We start from the raw sequence: 16,958 nt of genomic DNA on the forward strand, positions 1-16,958 counted from the left end.
TCACTTCCCCCTAGATCAATTCACATGAGTCTTCCCAGTTTTCTCTGAAGCCATCTTGTTTTATGATGCACAAGAGTAGTGTATTACATTCACATGCCATAATTTCTTCAGGTACTCCCCAATTGAGGCTTTCTAATTCTTTGCCACCACAAAAAAATTTCTCTAAATGTTTTTGTACATGTGAGTAGTTTTCTTCTTTGCTCTGAGGATAGGCCAAGTAAGGTTATTACTCCTGGGTCAGAGTATGCATTGAGTGACTTTTTTAGGCACTATTCTAAATTACTTTCCAGAATGGCTGGTCCATTCTCCCCAGCAGAGCATCATTAGAGGTTTTCCCATAGCCCTTCCAAAATTTGCCATTTTGCTCTTTTGTTGACTTTGCCCATCCTGGAGGAAGAACCATCTAAGATGCATTTCTCTATTAGTGATTTCTTCACATGGCTATTGAAAGTTCATATCTCTACCACTGAGAACTGCCTGTTCATATCCATCTATCTTACAATTGGAAAATTACCTCTTATTCTTCTACATCTTGGCAATAAGACCTTTGTTATGGAACATTTCATTTCTTAGCTACCCAGAATTTATTTTCATCTTAGTCTGGCACATGGTAGGCATTTATTCAATGTTCATTGGCCAACTTACCAGGACAAGGTTGACTATGTCCAGTCATGTGTTTGTACAAACTAGCTGTTCTTTTTCTCAGTCAGCTGAACAACAATGCCTCACTTCACAAAATACTGTTTGCCTAACAAAGGAAACCTACCCATCTAAGGAAGGTCTCTCTCATTGCTGCTGTTCATCATCAAGTATTCTTACCAAAGCAAGCTGTCACCTATAGAGACTGGTTCATTTACATCTCCGTGCTCAGTATTTCAGAGGAAAGACCACAGAATTGTGACTGAGACCCAGCAAGTTTTTAGCTCACCGGGCCATGTTGCCAAAGACAGTGTGGGCCTCCTGACGTCCTTTCTTCTGGTAACTAAGAAAAATGCCCATATTTCTCTTTGTTTCTGCTAAGCCAGGACCTCCAAGAAAGAGGATCTTCCTGGACCTGTGCAGAAAATTGCCAATTTCCAGAGTGCAGTATTCAATTGTCTCTTGATGTGTTTATCTCAAAACTTCTTAGGTGCCTTTACTGCCCTGAAAATGTCACAAGGCTTAGTGAAGCTGGTCATTCATAACACTACTAATCAGGGAGAATTCAAAAGAGCAACTACTGATGAAACTCCCTGTCTAACCCCACTAACTCAGGTGAATGTCTCTAATGTTCTTGGATGACAGCAGGCCAGGGATGGAATGGAGCTGAAATGAAATGCTCAGGACCTCAGGAATAGCAAAGCCTTGATTGCCAAGTTGCTGTTTGGCACTTGGATAAAGGAGGAAGGAGGAAGAGAAATGACCTTTTCCATTCCCAGGGATGGAGCATGAGTGCCTCCTGTCTGGTAGAATATAAATGTGTCTAGAGCCATTTTCAATTTTTTATCTTTTGTTATGAGCTTTCATTCACTAAGAAGGGACTGAATTGAGAATATCCACTAATGATTTATAGCTTGACTTTATAGGAACTTATGTTCTTCAGATGTCATACTATAAGACTGATGAATGTAAAGAGCTAATTTCAAGGTATAGTTTGCCTTGAAAGGTTTTTTAAAAGAATAAACTATTTTTAAAGATCATTTGGGGGCTTTCTAATGATCTGTTCATTTGATGGGATGAAATGTTTCTCCTGGATGACAGCAGCTGATTCTCCATGGGAAGCGAGTTCTTGTTGGTCTGGAGGCTTTCTTAGTTAATTACCACCTACAGGACAAGGCTGGATTGTAAAGGCAGCTGGCATAAGGCACTTAGGAGAACCACATGATGATTCTCTTTCCTTCTAACTTTTGAAAATGGGGCCATTTTAAAATAGGTTAGATCTCATCCCAGCAGAAACCTCTCCTTTGACATTATCCAAGCCATGAAGGCAGGGCCCTGCCCTGGGTGAGAGGTCTAACTGACCCTCACAAGCCCGTCAATGGGTCTGACCCTGGTAAAGGAGGAAAAGATGGAATGCAGTGATTGTGGAGAATCCCTGGTCCATATGCCCTCCCTTAGCACACTCCTGAATTAGATTGCTAATGGGTCTGAAAAAGCCAAATGAACAAAAGCAGGAATACCATATAGTGCATCAATAGAAAGTGATGTCATGAGGGGTAGCCACCCTGGAGAGCTTTTACCCAACCAGGGCCGAAAGGCAAAGGAGATCCCTCAACATGGGCATGAAGGGAAAAGAATCTAGTTATAGGAAGCATAGGCCTATGGCTGGTAGAGAAAGCCAGAAGAGGAGGGAGTGGGTCTTTGGCCAAAGGATTGGGCCTCTTATCTACTGCTTCATCCTTCTTCTCTCAGCCCCTGTAGATGGAAGCCTAAGCTCAAGAGGGCCTCACTCAGTGGCACCATGCAGCCCCCTTGGGCCGAGTCTGGGGCCCATCAATCTACCACAGGCTTAGCTTGCCAACTAAAGTCAGAATTTCCACTGATTTCTGGGGTTGGAAACAGTGACCATAGCAACATGAGACACTTCCCATCCAACAGGTTCTAGCCCCTAGAGCAGTCACAGAGACAGACAGGTTCCTTCAGGGCCTCCGTTGACAGGAACAAAATGGAAGAATAGGGTCACCCCAGCAAAAAGCAGCCAGGGCCTCTGTTCTGGCCAAAGCCTTTCAATTAGGTCCTGGAGTCAAGCTTCCCAGGGGCAGTTTTAGACAGAGAGTGTCTCCTCCCCAGATCTTGCCTTATCTCCTGAGGGAAAGCGCTGAGATTCTCACAAACACAGGGGGAGGCAAAATCTTTTCGAGTAGAATAAGCTGCACTCCGGAGCCACGCACACCAGCTTGCCACAGAGGCTACACCGCGAGCCAAGGATCACACATTTGTCTTTGTCCGAGGTGAAAGGGTCCTTCAGTATGAAGCACCCCTCCAGGAGCAGCGGGGTGCGGGCGCCGGGCGGCCTCTGGCCCTCGTAGCTGTACGGGAGCCAGGCCGCACAGGTGGCACTGGAAAGGTGCCCTCGGGCCCCGGCCCGGGCGCTGCCATCGGGGCGGCGGCGGTGGCTCTCCGGTCCGTCCTCTCCTGCCGAGGGCGCGGGGGAGGCGGCAGCGCGCGGTGCGGGCCTCGTGTCACGGACCGGGCGCCCTGGTCCGGGGCCGGGCCGGGGGGACGCCGGGGCCGGGCCGGGGGGACGCCGGGGCCGGGCCGGGGGGACGCCGGGGCCGGGCCGGGGGGACGCCGGGGCCCGGCCTTGCCCCGACACGTGCGCACGCAGGGCCGAGCCTGGCGCCGAGCCGCGGGTTCCCAGTCTTTACTGGTTTTCTTTTATAATAGCATGATCAATGGAGAAGGAAATATGACCTGGGAGAGTGAAGGGTTTAGCAAAGGTGGAAAAATACAGGACCACTCTCCTTGGAGAGGAGCAAGGTAATGGCAAAAGTCTCATTCTTTTCCCTTAGGAACTACCAGACTTAGGAAGATAGGAGGATCTGCTTATTTGCAAAGGACCTCAACTACACAAGGATTATGTCAACCTGGCACAGACTGACTGTTACTTGTCTTGCCTACCAAGGACACACAGGGAGTCCAACTTGGAGTGCAACATTATATCAGTTCAGGAGGAGCTTCATCTATCACCCAGGGCCACCTGCATGCTCATGCTCTGGATCCAGTATTCCTGGAAAAAACGACAACTCAAAAAGATAAGTTCAGGGGACTTCTTAATATGTCTCCACTTCCACTGACCTGAATCACAATGTATAACCTCATTCACTCCCCAAGTTGCTAATAGAGAGTGCCATTTCCATGGCATTACTTTCAACTCATTAATTTGGGAGAGAAGATGCCCTTCCAGTCTCTGGGGAATGGAGTAGATTTTACTTTTACTTTTTCCCCATGACCATCATCTTCAGACGGACCTCTGAGCTCTAGCCTCAGGCAATTATGAAAGATAGATTTCCTACTTTGTATAAGCAAATAAAGATAGAAACAATGAGATAATAGATGAGGGAAGTTTCTTTGAAAACTACAACACCACATAAATGTAAGATGGTATTATATTATAAAATGATATAACTAAGATTTGAATATGCTGTCAAGGTAATTTCACTATGATGCTCTAAATCTTTGATTTATAGTAAGTATAAGAGATCCTATTCCACTAAAATAATATCGTCACAGAAAGTATATTGAAGATAGAAACATGAAATCCTATTAATTGAATGTTTAAGCAGCTTTTGCAAACATACAAAAGTATAAAAAGAAAACAATAATAATCTAACTTTTTGCAATATTTGCCTGAATTGTAAATAACTTTCAAGTTAACACATTCACATAGATTTTTTTTAGCTGAGTATGAAAACTGTAGATTTATAGCAGCATGGAAGCAGGGGTTATTAACCTGAGATACCTGAATTTTTTTTCCTATAAATATTTTGATCACTATATTTTGTATAATTGATTTCTTTTGTAATACTATGTATTTTATCTTATGTATTTAATACATAAGGGATTCACAGGCTTCACCAGTCTGCCAGAGGGACTGATGTCACAAAAAAAATGATTGAGTATCCTTGAGTTAAAGGATGTAAACACAAATATATATATGTATATATATATATATATATATATATATATATATATATATATATATATAAAACAAAACTTGAATTTTAATCTTTTTGTATTTTGACCTAATTTTTTGGTAAAGATTTCATTTTAAAATTTGGAAACTTAGCTCCAAATGAACTTGGCATTTACATACTAGAAGAGAAAGAGGATTGAACATGACACTGCAGTTGTCTATTATGTTCAACTTGCTTTTAAAAATATAATAAATTTAATGTGCAACTTTTAGCTTTCTTATTGTATGCCTGATGTCCTTTCTGGTCTTCCTTCCTGAAATCACAGAAACCTTTTCTTCTTTTTGCTTTTTTACTTCTTACCCAACTCCTCCCTTTGGGAAATAAGAGAAATGCAAAGCACTTTTAACAAATATGCAAGTTCTCACATTGGCATATTTTTAAAATGTATATGATATTTCCACCTTCCACCATCAAAGTTTTTTTCTTTTTACACAGATATTATTCTCCCTTTCTCCAAATATAAGTGAATTGAAGACCAATTCACTATATTTAAATTGATACAGGTCTCAGAGTTTTAAATTTTTTTCTTCCATTTTTTACAATATGATAATCTTATATTGCATTCATATGACTTGTTCAGTCATTCTCCAGTTAAGTGGAACTTTTTCAGTTTTCTAGTTCTTTGCTCCATCAAAAACAGTTGGTATATATGACAATTTAATTTTAACAATGCATTATAAAACATTTCTCTTCATATTTTGTAGAAAACAAAATCACTAAAGCAATTTTCTAATAAAATTTGAAAATTTTAGACTAAGGAATTTGTTATTTTATCTTCACTGAATTCTGGTAGTCATTTCCAATGAATATTTTCAGTGAACAGACTAACAATAAACTATAATTAAAAAGGAGAATCAAACAACTGAGACATTCCCCTCCCCCGAAATAGGACAGGCAATGTTTAGACAGGCATTAAGAAAATTAAAAAAGCATAACATATAGCAAAACCAATATAATGAATATTAAGGGCATTATGGACATACTTACTGGAAATATATACACAATTCTTCTGCCCATCAGTTAAGGAAGACAGCACACAAATTCTCTTTCAGATCTTCAGTGGAACTATTGACTCTGTTATATTTCTTTCATTGTTAAAAAATTTAGTATTTTATTTCCTCCAGATATATGTAAAAACTTTTTTGCATTTAATTTAAAACTTTGAGTTCTAAATTTTCTTTCTACCTCCTTCCCCACCCAACTTCCCACCATAAAAAAGGCAAGCAATATCAATATATTCAATGCAAAACATTTTCATATTAGTCATGCTGTGAAAGAAAATATAGAACAAAAAAATCTCAAGAAAATAAAAGGGAAAAATGATCCTTCAGTTTGTATTCAGACACCATCAGTTATTTCTTTGGAAAATTTTTGAGCATTTTTTGAGCATTTTTCATCATAAGTCCCTCAGATTTGTCTGTCTATTGTACTACTGTTAATAACTAAGTCGTTCACAGATGATCATCTTAACAATACTGCTGTTACTTTGTGCCTTTTATTTTTTTACACTGTTCATAGTACATTTCATAGCATCAGTTCATGCAAAACTTTCCAGGTTTTTCTGAGAGCATTCTCTCATCATTTCTTATAGAATAATAGTATTCCATCATAATCACATGGTACAATTTGTTTAATCGTTCTTCAATTGAATTCCTCTCCATTTCCAATTCTTTGCCACAGAAAAGAGCTACTATAAATATTTTTGCTCATATAGATCCTTTTCCTTTTGGGGATACAGATCTGGTAATGGTATTGCTAGGACTAAGGGTATGCATAGTTTTATAACCCTTTGGACATAGTTCCAAATTGATTTACAGAATAGTTGAATCAGTTCACAACTCCATCAACAATGCATTTTTCCCTGCTTCCCCTCCATCATTTGTCACTTTCCTTTTCTGTCCTTTTAACAAATCTAATAGGTATGATGTAATACCTCAGTATTTTAAAAATTTGCTTTTCTTCAATCAATAATTAATTAAAGTATTTTTGGGATATGGCTATGGATAACTTTTATTACTTCATCTAAAACTATTCATATCTTTTGATCATTAATCAGTTGGGGAATAGCTCTTAATTTCACAAATTTGACTAGGTTTTCTATATGTTTGAGAAATGCAGTTTTTATAAGAAAATCTTGCTTCAGAATTTTTTCACTTTTTTTAAGGTCTCTTTTTGCAAGGTATTGGGGTTAAGTGGTTTGCCCAAAGCCACACAGTTAGGTAATTATTAAGTGTCTGAGGTTGGATTTGAACTCAGGTCCTCCTGACTCCAGGGTCAGTGCTCTATCCATTGTGCCATCTAGCCACCCCCAAAATTTTTCAATTTTTCAAACATTCCCCTCCCCCTACCATTTATTTTAATCTCTCTGTGCTTTCACCATGTCCCACCTCAAAGGTATTTTGCTTCTGACTACTCCCTTTCTCCACCCCCACCAAACCAATGAGCCTTCCTTTATTTTATCTACTCCCCCCTTTTCTTATCTCTTCCCCCTCCTATGTTTCAGTAGTGTAAGATAGATTCCTAAACCTAGATAAGTTATGACCCCTTTGAGACAATTCTGATGAGAGTAAGGTTCTTTCACTCCCCCTCACCTCCCCCTCTTCCCCTCACTGTAAAAACTTTTTTCTTGCCTCTATTATGTAAGATAAGTTATCCCATTTTATTTCTTCCTTTCCTTTTCTCCCAGTGCATTCCTGTCATATCCTTTGATTTTATATTTTAAGATATTACCTCTTTATATTCAACTTAATTTGTGTCCTCTGTCTATATATACACACCTTCTAAATGTCCTAATAATGAGAACGTTCTTATGAGTTGCAAGTATCATCTTCCCATATAGAAATGTAAATAGTTTAACCTTATCATGACCTTTATGATTTTCCTTTCCTTTAAAACATTTTATGTTTTTCTTGAGTCTTGTATTTGAAAATCAAATTTTCAGTCAGCTCTGGGTTTTTTCATTAGGAAAGTTGGAAAATCCTCTATTTCATTGAATGTCTATCTTTTCCTTGAAAGAATATGCTCAATTTTCAGGGTAGTTGATTCTTGCTTATAATACAAAATAGTTTACCTTCTTAAATATCTAGGTTCTTTGATCCTTTAATGTAGAGGCTGCAATATTTAGCAGCTTCTACATGACTATAGTTATGGTTGTGATACAATATTTAGTTGGTTATGATAATATGGTTATGATACAACATTTAACAGCTTCAACATGATTATGGTTCCATAATATGTGGATTGTATATATCTGGTTGCATGCAATAATTTCTCCTTGTCTTGGGCTCTCTGGAATTTAACTAAAATATTCCTGAGAGTTTTCATTTTGAGATCTCTTTCAGGAGGTGATGAGCAGGTTCTTTCATTTTCTATTTTCCTCTCTGGTTCTAGACTATCAGGACAGTATTACTTGACAATTTCTTCAATAATGAGATATAGGCTTTAGTTTTTTTGACCATGGCTTTCAGGTAGTTGTGAATTTTTAATTTATCTCTTCTGGATCTATTTTCCAGGTTAGTTGTTTTTACAGTGAGATATTTCACACTGTCCTTCATTTTTTCATTCCTTTGGTTTTGTTTTATTGTTTGATTTTTCTAAAGGCATTAACTTTCATTTGCTCCATTTTAATTTTTAAGAAAGTATTTCCTCAGTGAACTTTTGTAACTCATTTTCTATTGGTCAATTCAGCTTTTTTTTGCAAGGCAATAAGGTTAAGTGACTTGCCCAAGGTCACACAGCTAGGTAATTATTAAGTGTCTGAAAGCAGATTTGAACTCAGGTCCTCCTGACTCCAAGGCCAGTGCTTCATCCATTGTGCCATCTAGCTACCTCCAATTCAACTTTTAAAGTCATTCTTTTCCTCATTAGTTTTTTTGTATTTATTTTATCATATGATCTAGACTGTTTTTTAAGGTGTTATTTTCTTCAAAATATTTTGTATCTCCTTTATCAAGATGTTGACTCTTTTTCTTCATTATCTTGCAACACTTTCATTTCTTTTCCCAATTTTGGTTGTGCTTCTCTTGATTTTCAAAATACTTTTTGAGATTTTCTATGGCCTGAGTCCAATTCATATTTTTCTTAGAACCTTTGTATGTAGGAACTTTGATCTGTTATCTTTTGTGTGTGTGTGTTTTGATCTTTCTTTAACTTTCTGTGGTCAGGTGTTTTTTCTGTCATTTGTCCATTTTTCCAGCCCGTTATTTGATTTTTAACTTTATGTAATGTAGAGCTCTGCTTTCAGGTTGGAAGGTACTCTGACCAAACTTCAGGGACTTTGTACATCTAATTCCAGATATACTTCTAGGGACCTGTAAATTTTCAGTTCATCCAAAGTGGTATGATCTGAGGGCAGGTGTGTTTTCTTTCCTAGCTTTTGCTATGGTCTGTGAGGGGCTACAAGTACTCTATTCTACCCTGGCACTGTGAAGAGGGTCTCTGCCCTCATGGTGTCTGCTAAGTTCTTATTTGCTGCTGCTTCTCCTCATCCTGGGACTGCTACCAGGTATTGAAACCCAGATCTTAGTATGGGTGGCACAAAAGAGTCCTGCCCAGTGCTAGCAAAGAGACACTTGTAGTCTCCCTTATGTAATCCCCTTATTATCTATAGAATAAAAGTTTTAGGAACAGAAATTTGTTCCTGGTTTGCTGGACCCTGTTCTATACTGGTGTGGCCTGTCTTCTCTCACTCAGTGCAATAGACCTTTGCTGCCCATTTTCTAAGTTATTTTTGACGGGAAAATTGTTTCACTCCATCCTATTGTGGGATCTGACACTTTAGAATTTGTTTATACTCATTATTTAAAGGTATTTAGAGTGGTTTGGCAGGACTTCTCTGGCAAATTCTTGCCTTTAATCTTCCACCTTGACTCCACCTCTCTTGCCTCATTGTTATAGGCATTCCCTCCTATGCCACCATTAAGTGACTTCTTATTTTGTGCAACTCTTGTGCTTGACCTCCCTTAAATCTACCACTAGGGCCCATCCAAGGTGTTAGATGACTTTATTTAGACTCTATATAGGTAGACTCTACATGAATAACTTTACCACCTTTTTTTAGTCAAATGTTTTTTGGATATCTTTTATACTTCTTGAATCTCTTAATGTCCTTTGGCTGACCTACAATTCTGGTTCTTCAGATAATATCGCTGGGTGTGGTGAATCAAGATATTGGGAAACACTTGTTTTTTTCCCAGAGGTAAGGTCCAGAAAATGGGTTGTGCCCTCAGCTTGGTTTACCAACAATCCTTTGTACTCACTTCTGGATAATCTCACCCTCTAGCAAAATGCATTCCTTTGACCAGAACACCTTTAACCAGGTGTTCTCTCAATCTCCCAGGGACCTGAGGGCCAGAAGCAACCAACAGGCTGCAGCAAAAAAAAAAAAAATATATCAATCAGGTATCCTGACACACAATTTTTGCTAAGTAAACCAAACCAGGCACTTCACTATTGTTCCCATCATGCTGCAGTGATCCTTAAGATGTGAGACAATCATCTTGGAAACAGTTCACACAGGACCCAGATATGTCCATGTATAGACCTGCATGGGAACTGTTTGTTTAAAACCTAGAAATTATTGTGTTGTGATCTTGTTCCTTTGTTGTTTTCATTTATTTTATTTTTTTAGGTTTTTTTTTCAAGGCAATGGGGTTAAGTGGCTTGCCCAAGGCCACACAGTTAGGTAATTATTAAGTGTCTGAGGTTGGATTTGAACCCAGGTACTCCTAACTCCAAGGCCATTGCTCTATTCACTGTGCCACCTAGCCGTCCCCTGTTGTTTTCATTTATATAAGCTCTACCCTTTCCCCAGCAAGTCAAGTTCTTCTCAGAGGGTGGACTTCTGCTTGCAAGAATTTTCCACACTTTGAAATTAAATGTGTTTGATTCCTCACTCTCCTGTTTCTAGCCTACTTGTTCTCCTTTGGCCACTCAAGTATCTTAAACATGTACTCTCTTAGTATCCTTAAAATCATGGCAGCTCCAGTGAATTATATGATACATACACATATGTATATATGTATACATATGTGTATGTATACACACCCATTATTTATTATTTAGTATGTGTGTGTGTGTATGTGTGTGTGTGTGTGTGTGTGTGTGTGTGTGTGTGTGTGTATAAAATGTAGAATATCTCTCTCAAGAGGTCTTTCCAAACATTAGCTTAGGTAATACTTTAAGGTGGCACTGTGGCCTTTAGCAAAAAGCCCATCTTTTTCTCCCCAGAGAAGTTATAGATTCAATTACCTTTTGCTTTTAAATTTCTTTCTTTCTTTCTTTCTTTCTTTCTTTCTTTCTTTCTTTCTTTCTTTCTTTCTTTCTTTCTTTCTTTCTTTCTTCCTTCCTTCCTTCCTTCCTTCCTTTCTTTCTTTCTTTCTTCATTCATTCATTTATTCATCCATCCATTTATTCATTTATTTATTTAATATTGTTAAAATAATCTTTTTTTGCAAAGTAAATGGGGTTAAGTGGCTTGCCCAAGGCCACACAGCTAGGTAATTATTAAGTGTCTGAGACCGGATTTGAACCCAGGAACTCCTGACTCCAGGGCAGGTGCTTTATCCACTGTGCTACCTAGCTGCCCCTACAATAATCTTGTTTTGAGAGTAAACATAAAGCCCCCATCCCCCCAAAAGATAAGAAACTCCAAGAATAGGGAGAGAGAAAAAAATGTACTTCCAATATTCCAATGGCTCTGTCTCTGGTATGAGTTGCCTTCTTTATAATAAGTCCACCAAAGGAGTTGCTTCAATATTTTTCCTAGTTGCTATTACTAGCTGTATTTCCCTCCATTCTATTCCTTCCTACTCTCTATTTATTCTATTCTCTCTCTCTCTCTCCTTTCATCCTGTCCCTGGTGAAAAGTGTGTTGTATCTGAGTGCCCTCTCCCATGATCTTCCCTGTCTTCGATCACCTATTCCCCCCCTTCCCTCCCCCCATTCTCCCTTATCTCATCCCTTTCTTCTCATTTTTCCTCTAGGGTAAGATAGACTTCTATACTCTATTAAGTGTGTATGTTATTTCCTCTCTGAGCCATTTCTTATGAGAATGAAGGCTCAATCATTCCCCCTTGCCTTCCCCCTGTTCCATTCCATTGAAAAAGCTTTTTTTTTGACTCTTATGTGAAATCTCTTAGCCCCCTTTTCTTCTCATTTCTCTTCCTCCCAGTACTTTCCTTTATCACCCATTGACTCCATCTTTTTACTATATTATATATTCAGCTCCTTCCTGTACCTTGTTTATATATGTTCCTTCTAACAGCTCTTATAAATGATAAAGTTCATATGAGTTATCAGTATCTTCTTCCCATGCAGGAATGCAAACAGTTTGACTTCATTAAGTTCATTAAGTTCTTCTTGTCCACCCTCTCTGTGATTCACCTGATTTCTGTACTTGGAGATCAGACTTTCTGTTCAGTTCTAGTTGTTTCAACAGGAAAGTTTGAAAGTCCCCTGTTTCATTGAAAATTCATCTTTTCCCCTGAAGGAGGACATTCAGTTTTGCTGGGTAGTTGATTCTTGGTTGTAATCCAAGCTCTTTTGATTTCTAGAACATCATATTCCAAGCCCAAGAGACCTTAAGGTAGATGCTGACAGATCTTGTGTAATCCTGACTCTAGAGCCATGGTAGTTGAATTGCTTGTTTCTGGTGGCTTTTAGTATCTTCTCTTTGACTTGGAAGCTTTGGAATTTGGCTATAATATTCCTGGAAGTTTTTCTTTTGGGATTTCTTTTAGGAGGTGGTTAATTTTTATTTTATCCTCTGCTTCTAGAATCTCAGGGCACTTCTGCTATATTATTTCTTGAAAAACGAAATCTAGGATTTTTTCCTGGTTGTGACTTTTGGGTAGCCCAGTAATTTTAAAATTATTTTTCTTGGATCTGTTTTCAAGGCCAGTTGTTTTTCCAATGAGATATTTTCCATTTTCTTCTAATTTTGGGGTTTTTTGGAATAGTTTTATTTTTTTCCTGATTTCTTGCAAAGTCATCGGTTTCCTTTAGTTTCATTCTGCATTTGAAAGAGTTATTTTTCTTCAGAGAGCTTTTTTATCTCCTTTTGCAGCTGGCAAATTCTGCTTTTTTAAGGCATTCTTCTCCTCATTTGCCTTTTGTTTTGTTTTTCCATTTGGCCTAAACTGGTTTTTAACATTTTGTTTTCTTCATTATTTTTTTTGTACTTCTTTCACCAAGCTGCTGACTTGGTTTTCATGATTTTTCTGCATCACTCTCATTTCTCCTCTCAATTTTTCCCCTTCTTCCCTTAATTGTTTTTCAGTCTTTTTTGAGATCATCCATAGCTTGAGCCCATTTTCTATTTCTCTTGGATGTTTTTAGATATAGAAGCTTTGATTTTGTCATCACCTGAATCTTCCATGGGACAAAAATAATTTTCTATGGTCAGATTCTTCTTTTTCTTTTGTTTGTTGATTTCCTCAGCCTATGACTGATTTACTGCACTTCCAAGACTTGGTGGGGGGGGATTTTGGGACAACCCACAGGGACCTTAATTCCTCCAAGGTCTTATGAGAAGCTCTGACTGATGTCTTGCCTGTGCTTTGTTATGTGGATGACCACAGGCCCTCTCCTCTGCCCTGGAGTTGTGAGGGGGCCCAGTCTGTAAAGTGGATCTGAGGAGTGTGGGCAAACAACTGAGTCCTGCCCCAGGCAGAGCAGAGAGACCTCTGCAGTCTCCCCTAATCCCCTGACTATCTGTGGGCTGCGCTCTGGAGGTGCAGGCTGGCTTCCCTGATTCCTGCTGCAGGTTCTCACCACAGGGTTGCTCTGAGGCCAGTGCTCACTGTGCACTCACTCTGGTGTGGCAGAGTTCTGTCACCATCCCTTCAAGCTATTCCCAGTGAACCCTGGGCCAGGAGGTCTGGAAACCTCCCCCTCTGCCATGGACCCAGGCACCCCCAGTGATCTAGGCACCTGGCTGGCTGCCCTGTTCTTTGCTCCTGGCTTTTTTCCAGTCCCTGGTCCTGGTGAAACAGACCTTTCCTGTGGGACTTCTGTGTTGTCTTAAACTGGGGAATTACATCACTCAGTATTTCTGTGGGTTCTGTCCCTCTAAATTTTGACTAGAGTCATAATTTGATGGCTTTTGGAGTTTTTTGGAGGATGAGTTTCTGGGAATTCCTGCCTTCATGCCTCCATCTTGATTCTGCCCCTCTCAAATATCTTTAAATTCATTTCAAACCTTTTTTTTCTGATTTGATGGCTTACTGGGTGATTAAGAATGATGTTGAATTTTAAGGGGAAATTAGCCATTTCTTATAGTGAATTCAATAATTTACCTGAATGAAAAGTAACCAGGTCAGAAGAAATAAGAATACAGGATGAAGTTCAAGCATTATTTCCCATGACATTATCTATTAATCTCAGAGTTTAAAATGGGAAAACAGTATAAAATCTAAAGAATTAGTTTATTCACAAAAACTTAAGTCAAGACAATGTGAGTGCCTGCACCAAGGAAGCATACAGTAGTAGCCCTGACCTTAAGGAGTTTACCATATGGCAATAGTAGAGAAAATAGGTAAGATCTATGATATGGACAAAGAAGGAAGGAAATAAGAATTTATAGTCTCTTATGTGCTAAACATTGTGGTTAGAGCTTTACAATGTGATTTCATTTGATCCTCACAACAACTTTATATGGAGATATGCTATTATCATTATTTTACATTTGAGGAAATTAAGGCAGGTTGAGCAAGGTCTAGCTAATGTCTGAGGCTTTATTTGAACTCAGTTCTTCCTGAGTCCTGATGCTGTACTCTACTTCACCATTTAGTTGCCTCTAGTCAAAAAAAGACATAAATCTTTTGTAAAGTTATTTGGAGATAAGCAAATGTTTTCAGGTAAGGAGTGAAAAGAAGGTGGGTGAGATTTGATAGGGCAAAGAATAGGAAGAGCATTACTGAAAGAGGAACAGTACACATAATAGCATTTGGGGATTTGAGAAATAAAACAGTAAGTGAAAGTATATGTTAGTGAGTGTAGGATATATAATCAGATAAGTGATATCAAACTAGATTATGGAGATACTTGACTATATACTAAGAATGAAATTTAAAGTTGACTTGATAGACAATGGAGAGACATCTTAAGTTCTTGAGTAGGTTAGTGAAATAATGGTATTTATGATGTTTGAGGGGGAAAACTGGAACGAGGGAGATCAATTTAGAAACATTATTATTATTACTTCAAAAGAAATATGAAATTATTAGGATCTTGACTGGGATGGCAGCCTTATCACAGTTTTGAATCATTTTCAGTTTAGGATCCAAAAAAGTTGTATCAGTCAAAAATCTGAGAAACTATCTATCTGCAAATGTTTTAAGCCTGGCATCTATGCTTTCATTTAGGTCATTAACAAAACATTTGAGTAGCACAGAGCCAATGAAAGATTCCTGGATCACTCCACCAAAGATTTCTTATCAAATTGTCACTGATCTCTGAATTACACATCTTTAGGTATGGTGATTTGATCCATTTCAACTTCAACCAAATATATTATCAGTTATTCCACATTTTTCCATCTTGTCTACAAAGATAGACACGAGAAACTGTCAAGTGATTTTGCTAAAATCTAAGTATATGTCCAAAACTTTCTCCCTACCTCCGAGTCTGTCATTAAAAAAAAAGAAAATGAAGTTAGTCTATTATGATTTGTCTTTGATGAGATCATTTTGCTTCTTTCTGATCATTATTTCATTTTCTAGTTGCTTATAAGTCATCCTTCTAATAATATATTCTCAAATTTTGCCAGGAATCAGTCAATGACTTATAGTTTATAGACTCTAACCTCTTCCTTCTTGTTCTACCTTATTTTACAAAGATCATTAACAGCATGCTACTCAGCAGTTCAGAAGAACAATCACATGCTGTTATCATCTTATTCATATTGAGTTTTGACTCTTCATTAGGCATTTTCATAATAATCTTGCAAAATTAGAAGCAGAATCAAAATTGAACAGTTTTTTCTCAATTCTTATGATTATTATATTAATCAATCAAGAAGCATTCATTAAATGATTGCAATCTGAGGTACTGTTATAACCAGTCTAAGCAACAGTTCTCTTTTTTTGAGCTTTCTCTTTAACTTGGAAGATTAAAAAAACTTTTTTATTCTTAGAATTCATTGCTAATAAATGAAAAATAAAAAATAGTTAATTATTAGCATCATATCATAAGTATTTCTGATGCTTATTATATAACCAGGCTTCTCTTTTATATTCATCCTGAGTTATTTGACTTTGCTTCCATATTCTAATTATGGTTTTTAAAAATCAAAATTGGTCAGTGAATTCCCTTTGATCCCTTATCAGTCTCTTTAAATAACTCTCATTTTCCTGTATTGGAATCATATTTATACCACCAGAACTTTATGAACAAGAGCTTCCTCTATTTCTTGAATCAACTACTCCTGTAAAATGTTAGGCAGTAGAGTCATATTTATGCTGAATTTCAACTTTTCAAAATCTAGTCTCCTCAGATCTAGAGTATCTGTCTTATTCTGCTTAGCCTTCCTCTCCTAAATTATGAAGACTAAGATGGGACTGGTAGTTTTCTTCTAAGGTTCCTATCATTTCTATTGCAGCAACCTTCTAAACTTATTCAAAATCAAGACTAGCATAGCAGCTCCTTTAGTTGTTTCATTGAGCTTTTATATAACAAAATGATTCATTAAGACAAGTCAGGGTTTTGACATCTGCTCTACTTTTGTCTTGGAGTAAAACATTCTGGGTATGTCAGGGATTTTGTCTGGGTGGCACGAACTCCATATTTACTTCATAACTATACAGAATAAAGGGGAATATTTGTAGCTGTACATGAATTTGTAGTATGAGGAACTTACAAATATAGCAAATCTTTTGTGACACAGGAGCATTAGACATCAAATCACTCACAGCAATGTGAAGGGGAAACACCACAGTTTTCAGAAGTCTGGGCATCAGCACAGGAACTGCATAGGCATGTGAACTACAGTCTAGAAAGTCAAGGCTTCTTGGCATACCTCAGACAAGCATACCTCAGACTATAGTTTTTACATCAATATCAAGATCCAGATAGGATTCTGAAATGAAGTTATACTGCCATTTCTCTTCCCTCCACCCCTAGCAGGGGAGACCCTGCTAACTCTTAACACTTCTCCAGCCCCATGTTTTATCTTTTGTGATTCTTCCCCTTGAACTTATCAAAATTATTCATGCTCAAAGGCTCCTCATGCCTTTGTTCCAAAGAGAATATGGATTCTATGTCATCTAGGCATATCATCTTATA

The sequence above is a fragment of the Macrotis lagotis genome, chromosome 2 (assembly GCF_037893015.1).
Source record: "Macrotis lagotis isolate mMagLag1 chromosome 2, bilby.v1.9.chrom.fasta, whole genome shotgun sequence".
Classification (NCBI taxonomy): Eukaryota; Metazoa; Chordata; class Mammalia; order Peramelemorphia; family Peramelidae; genus Macrotis; species Macrotis lagotis.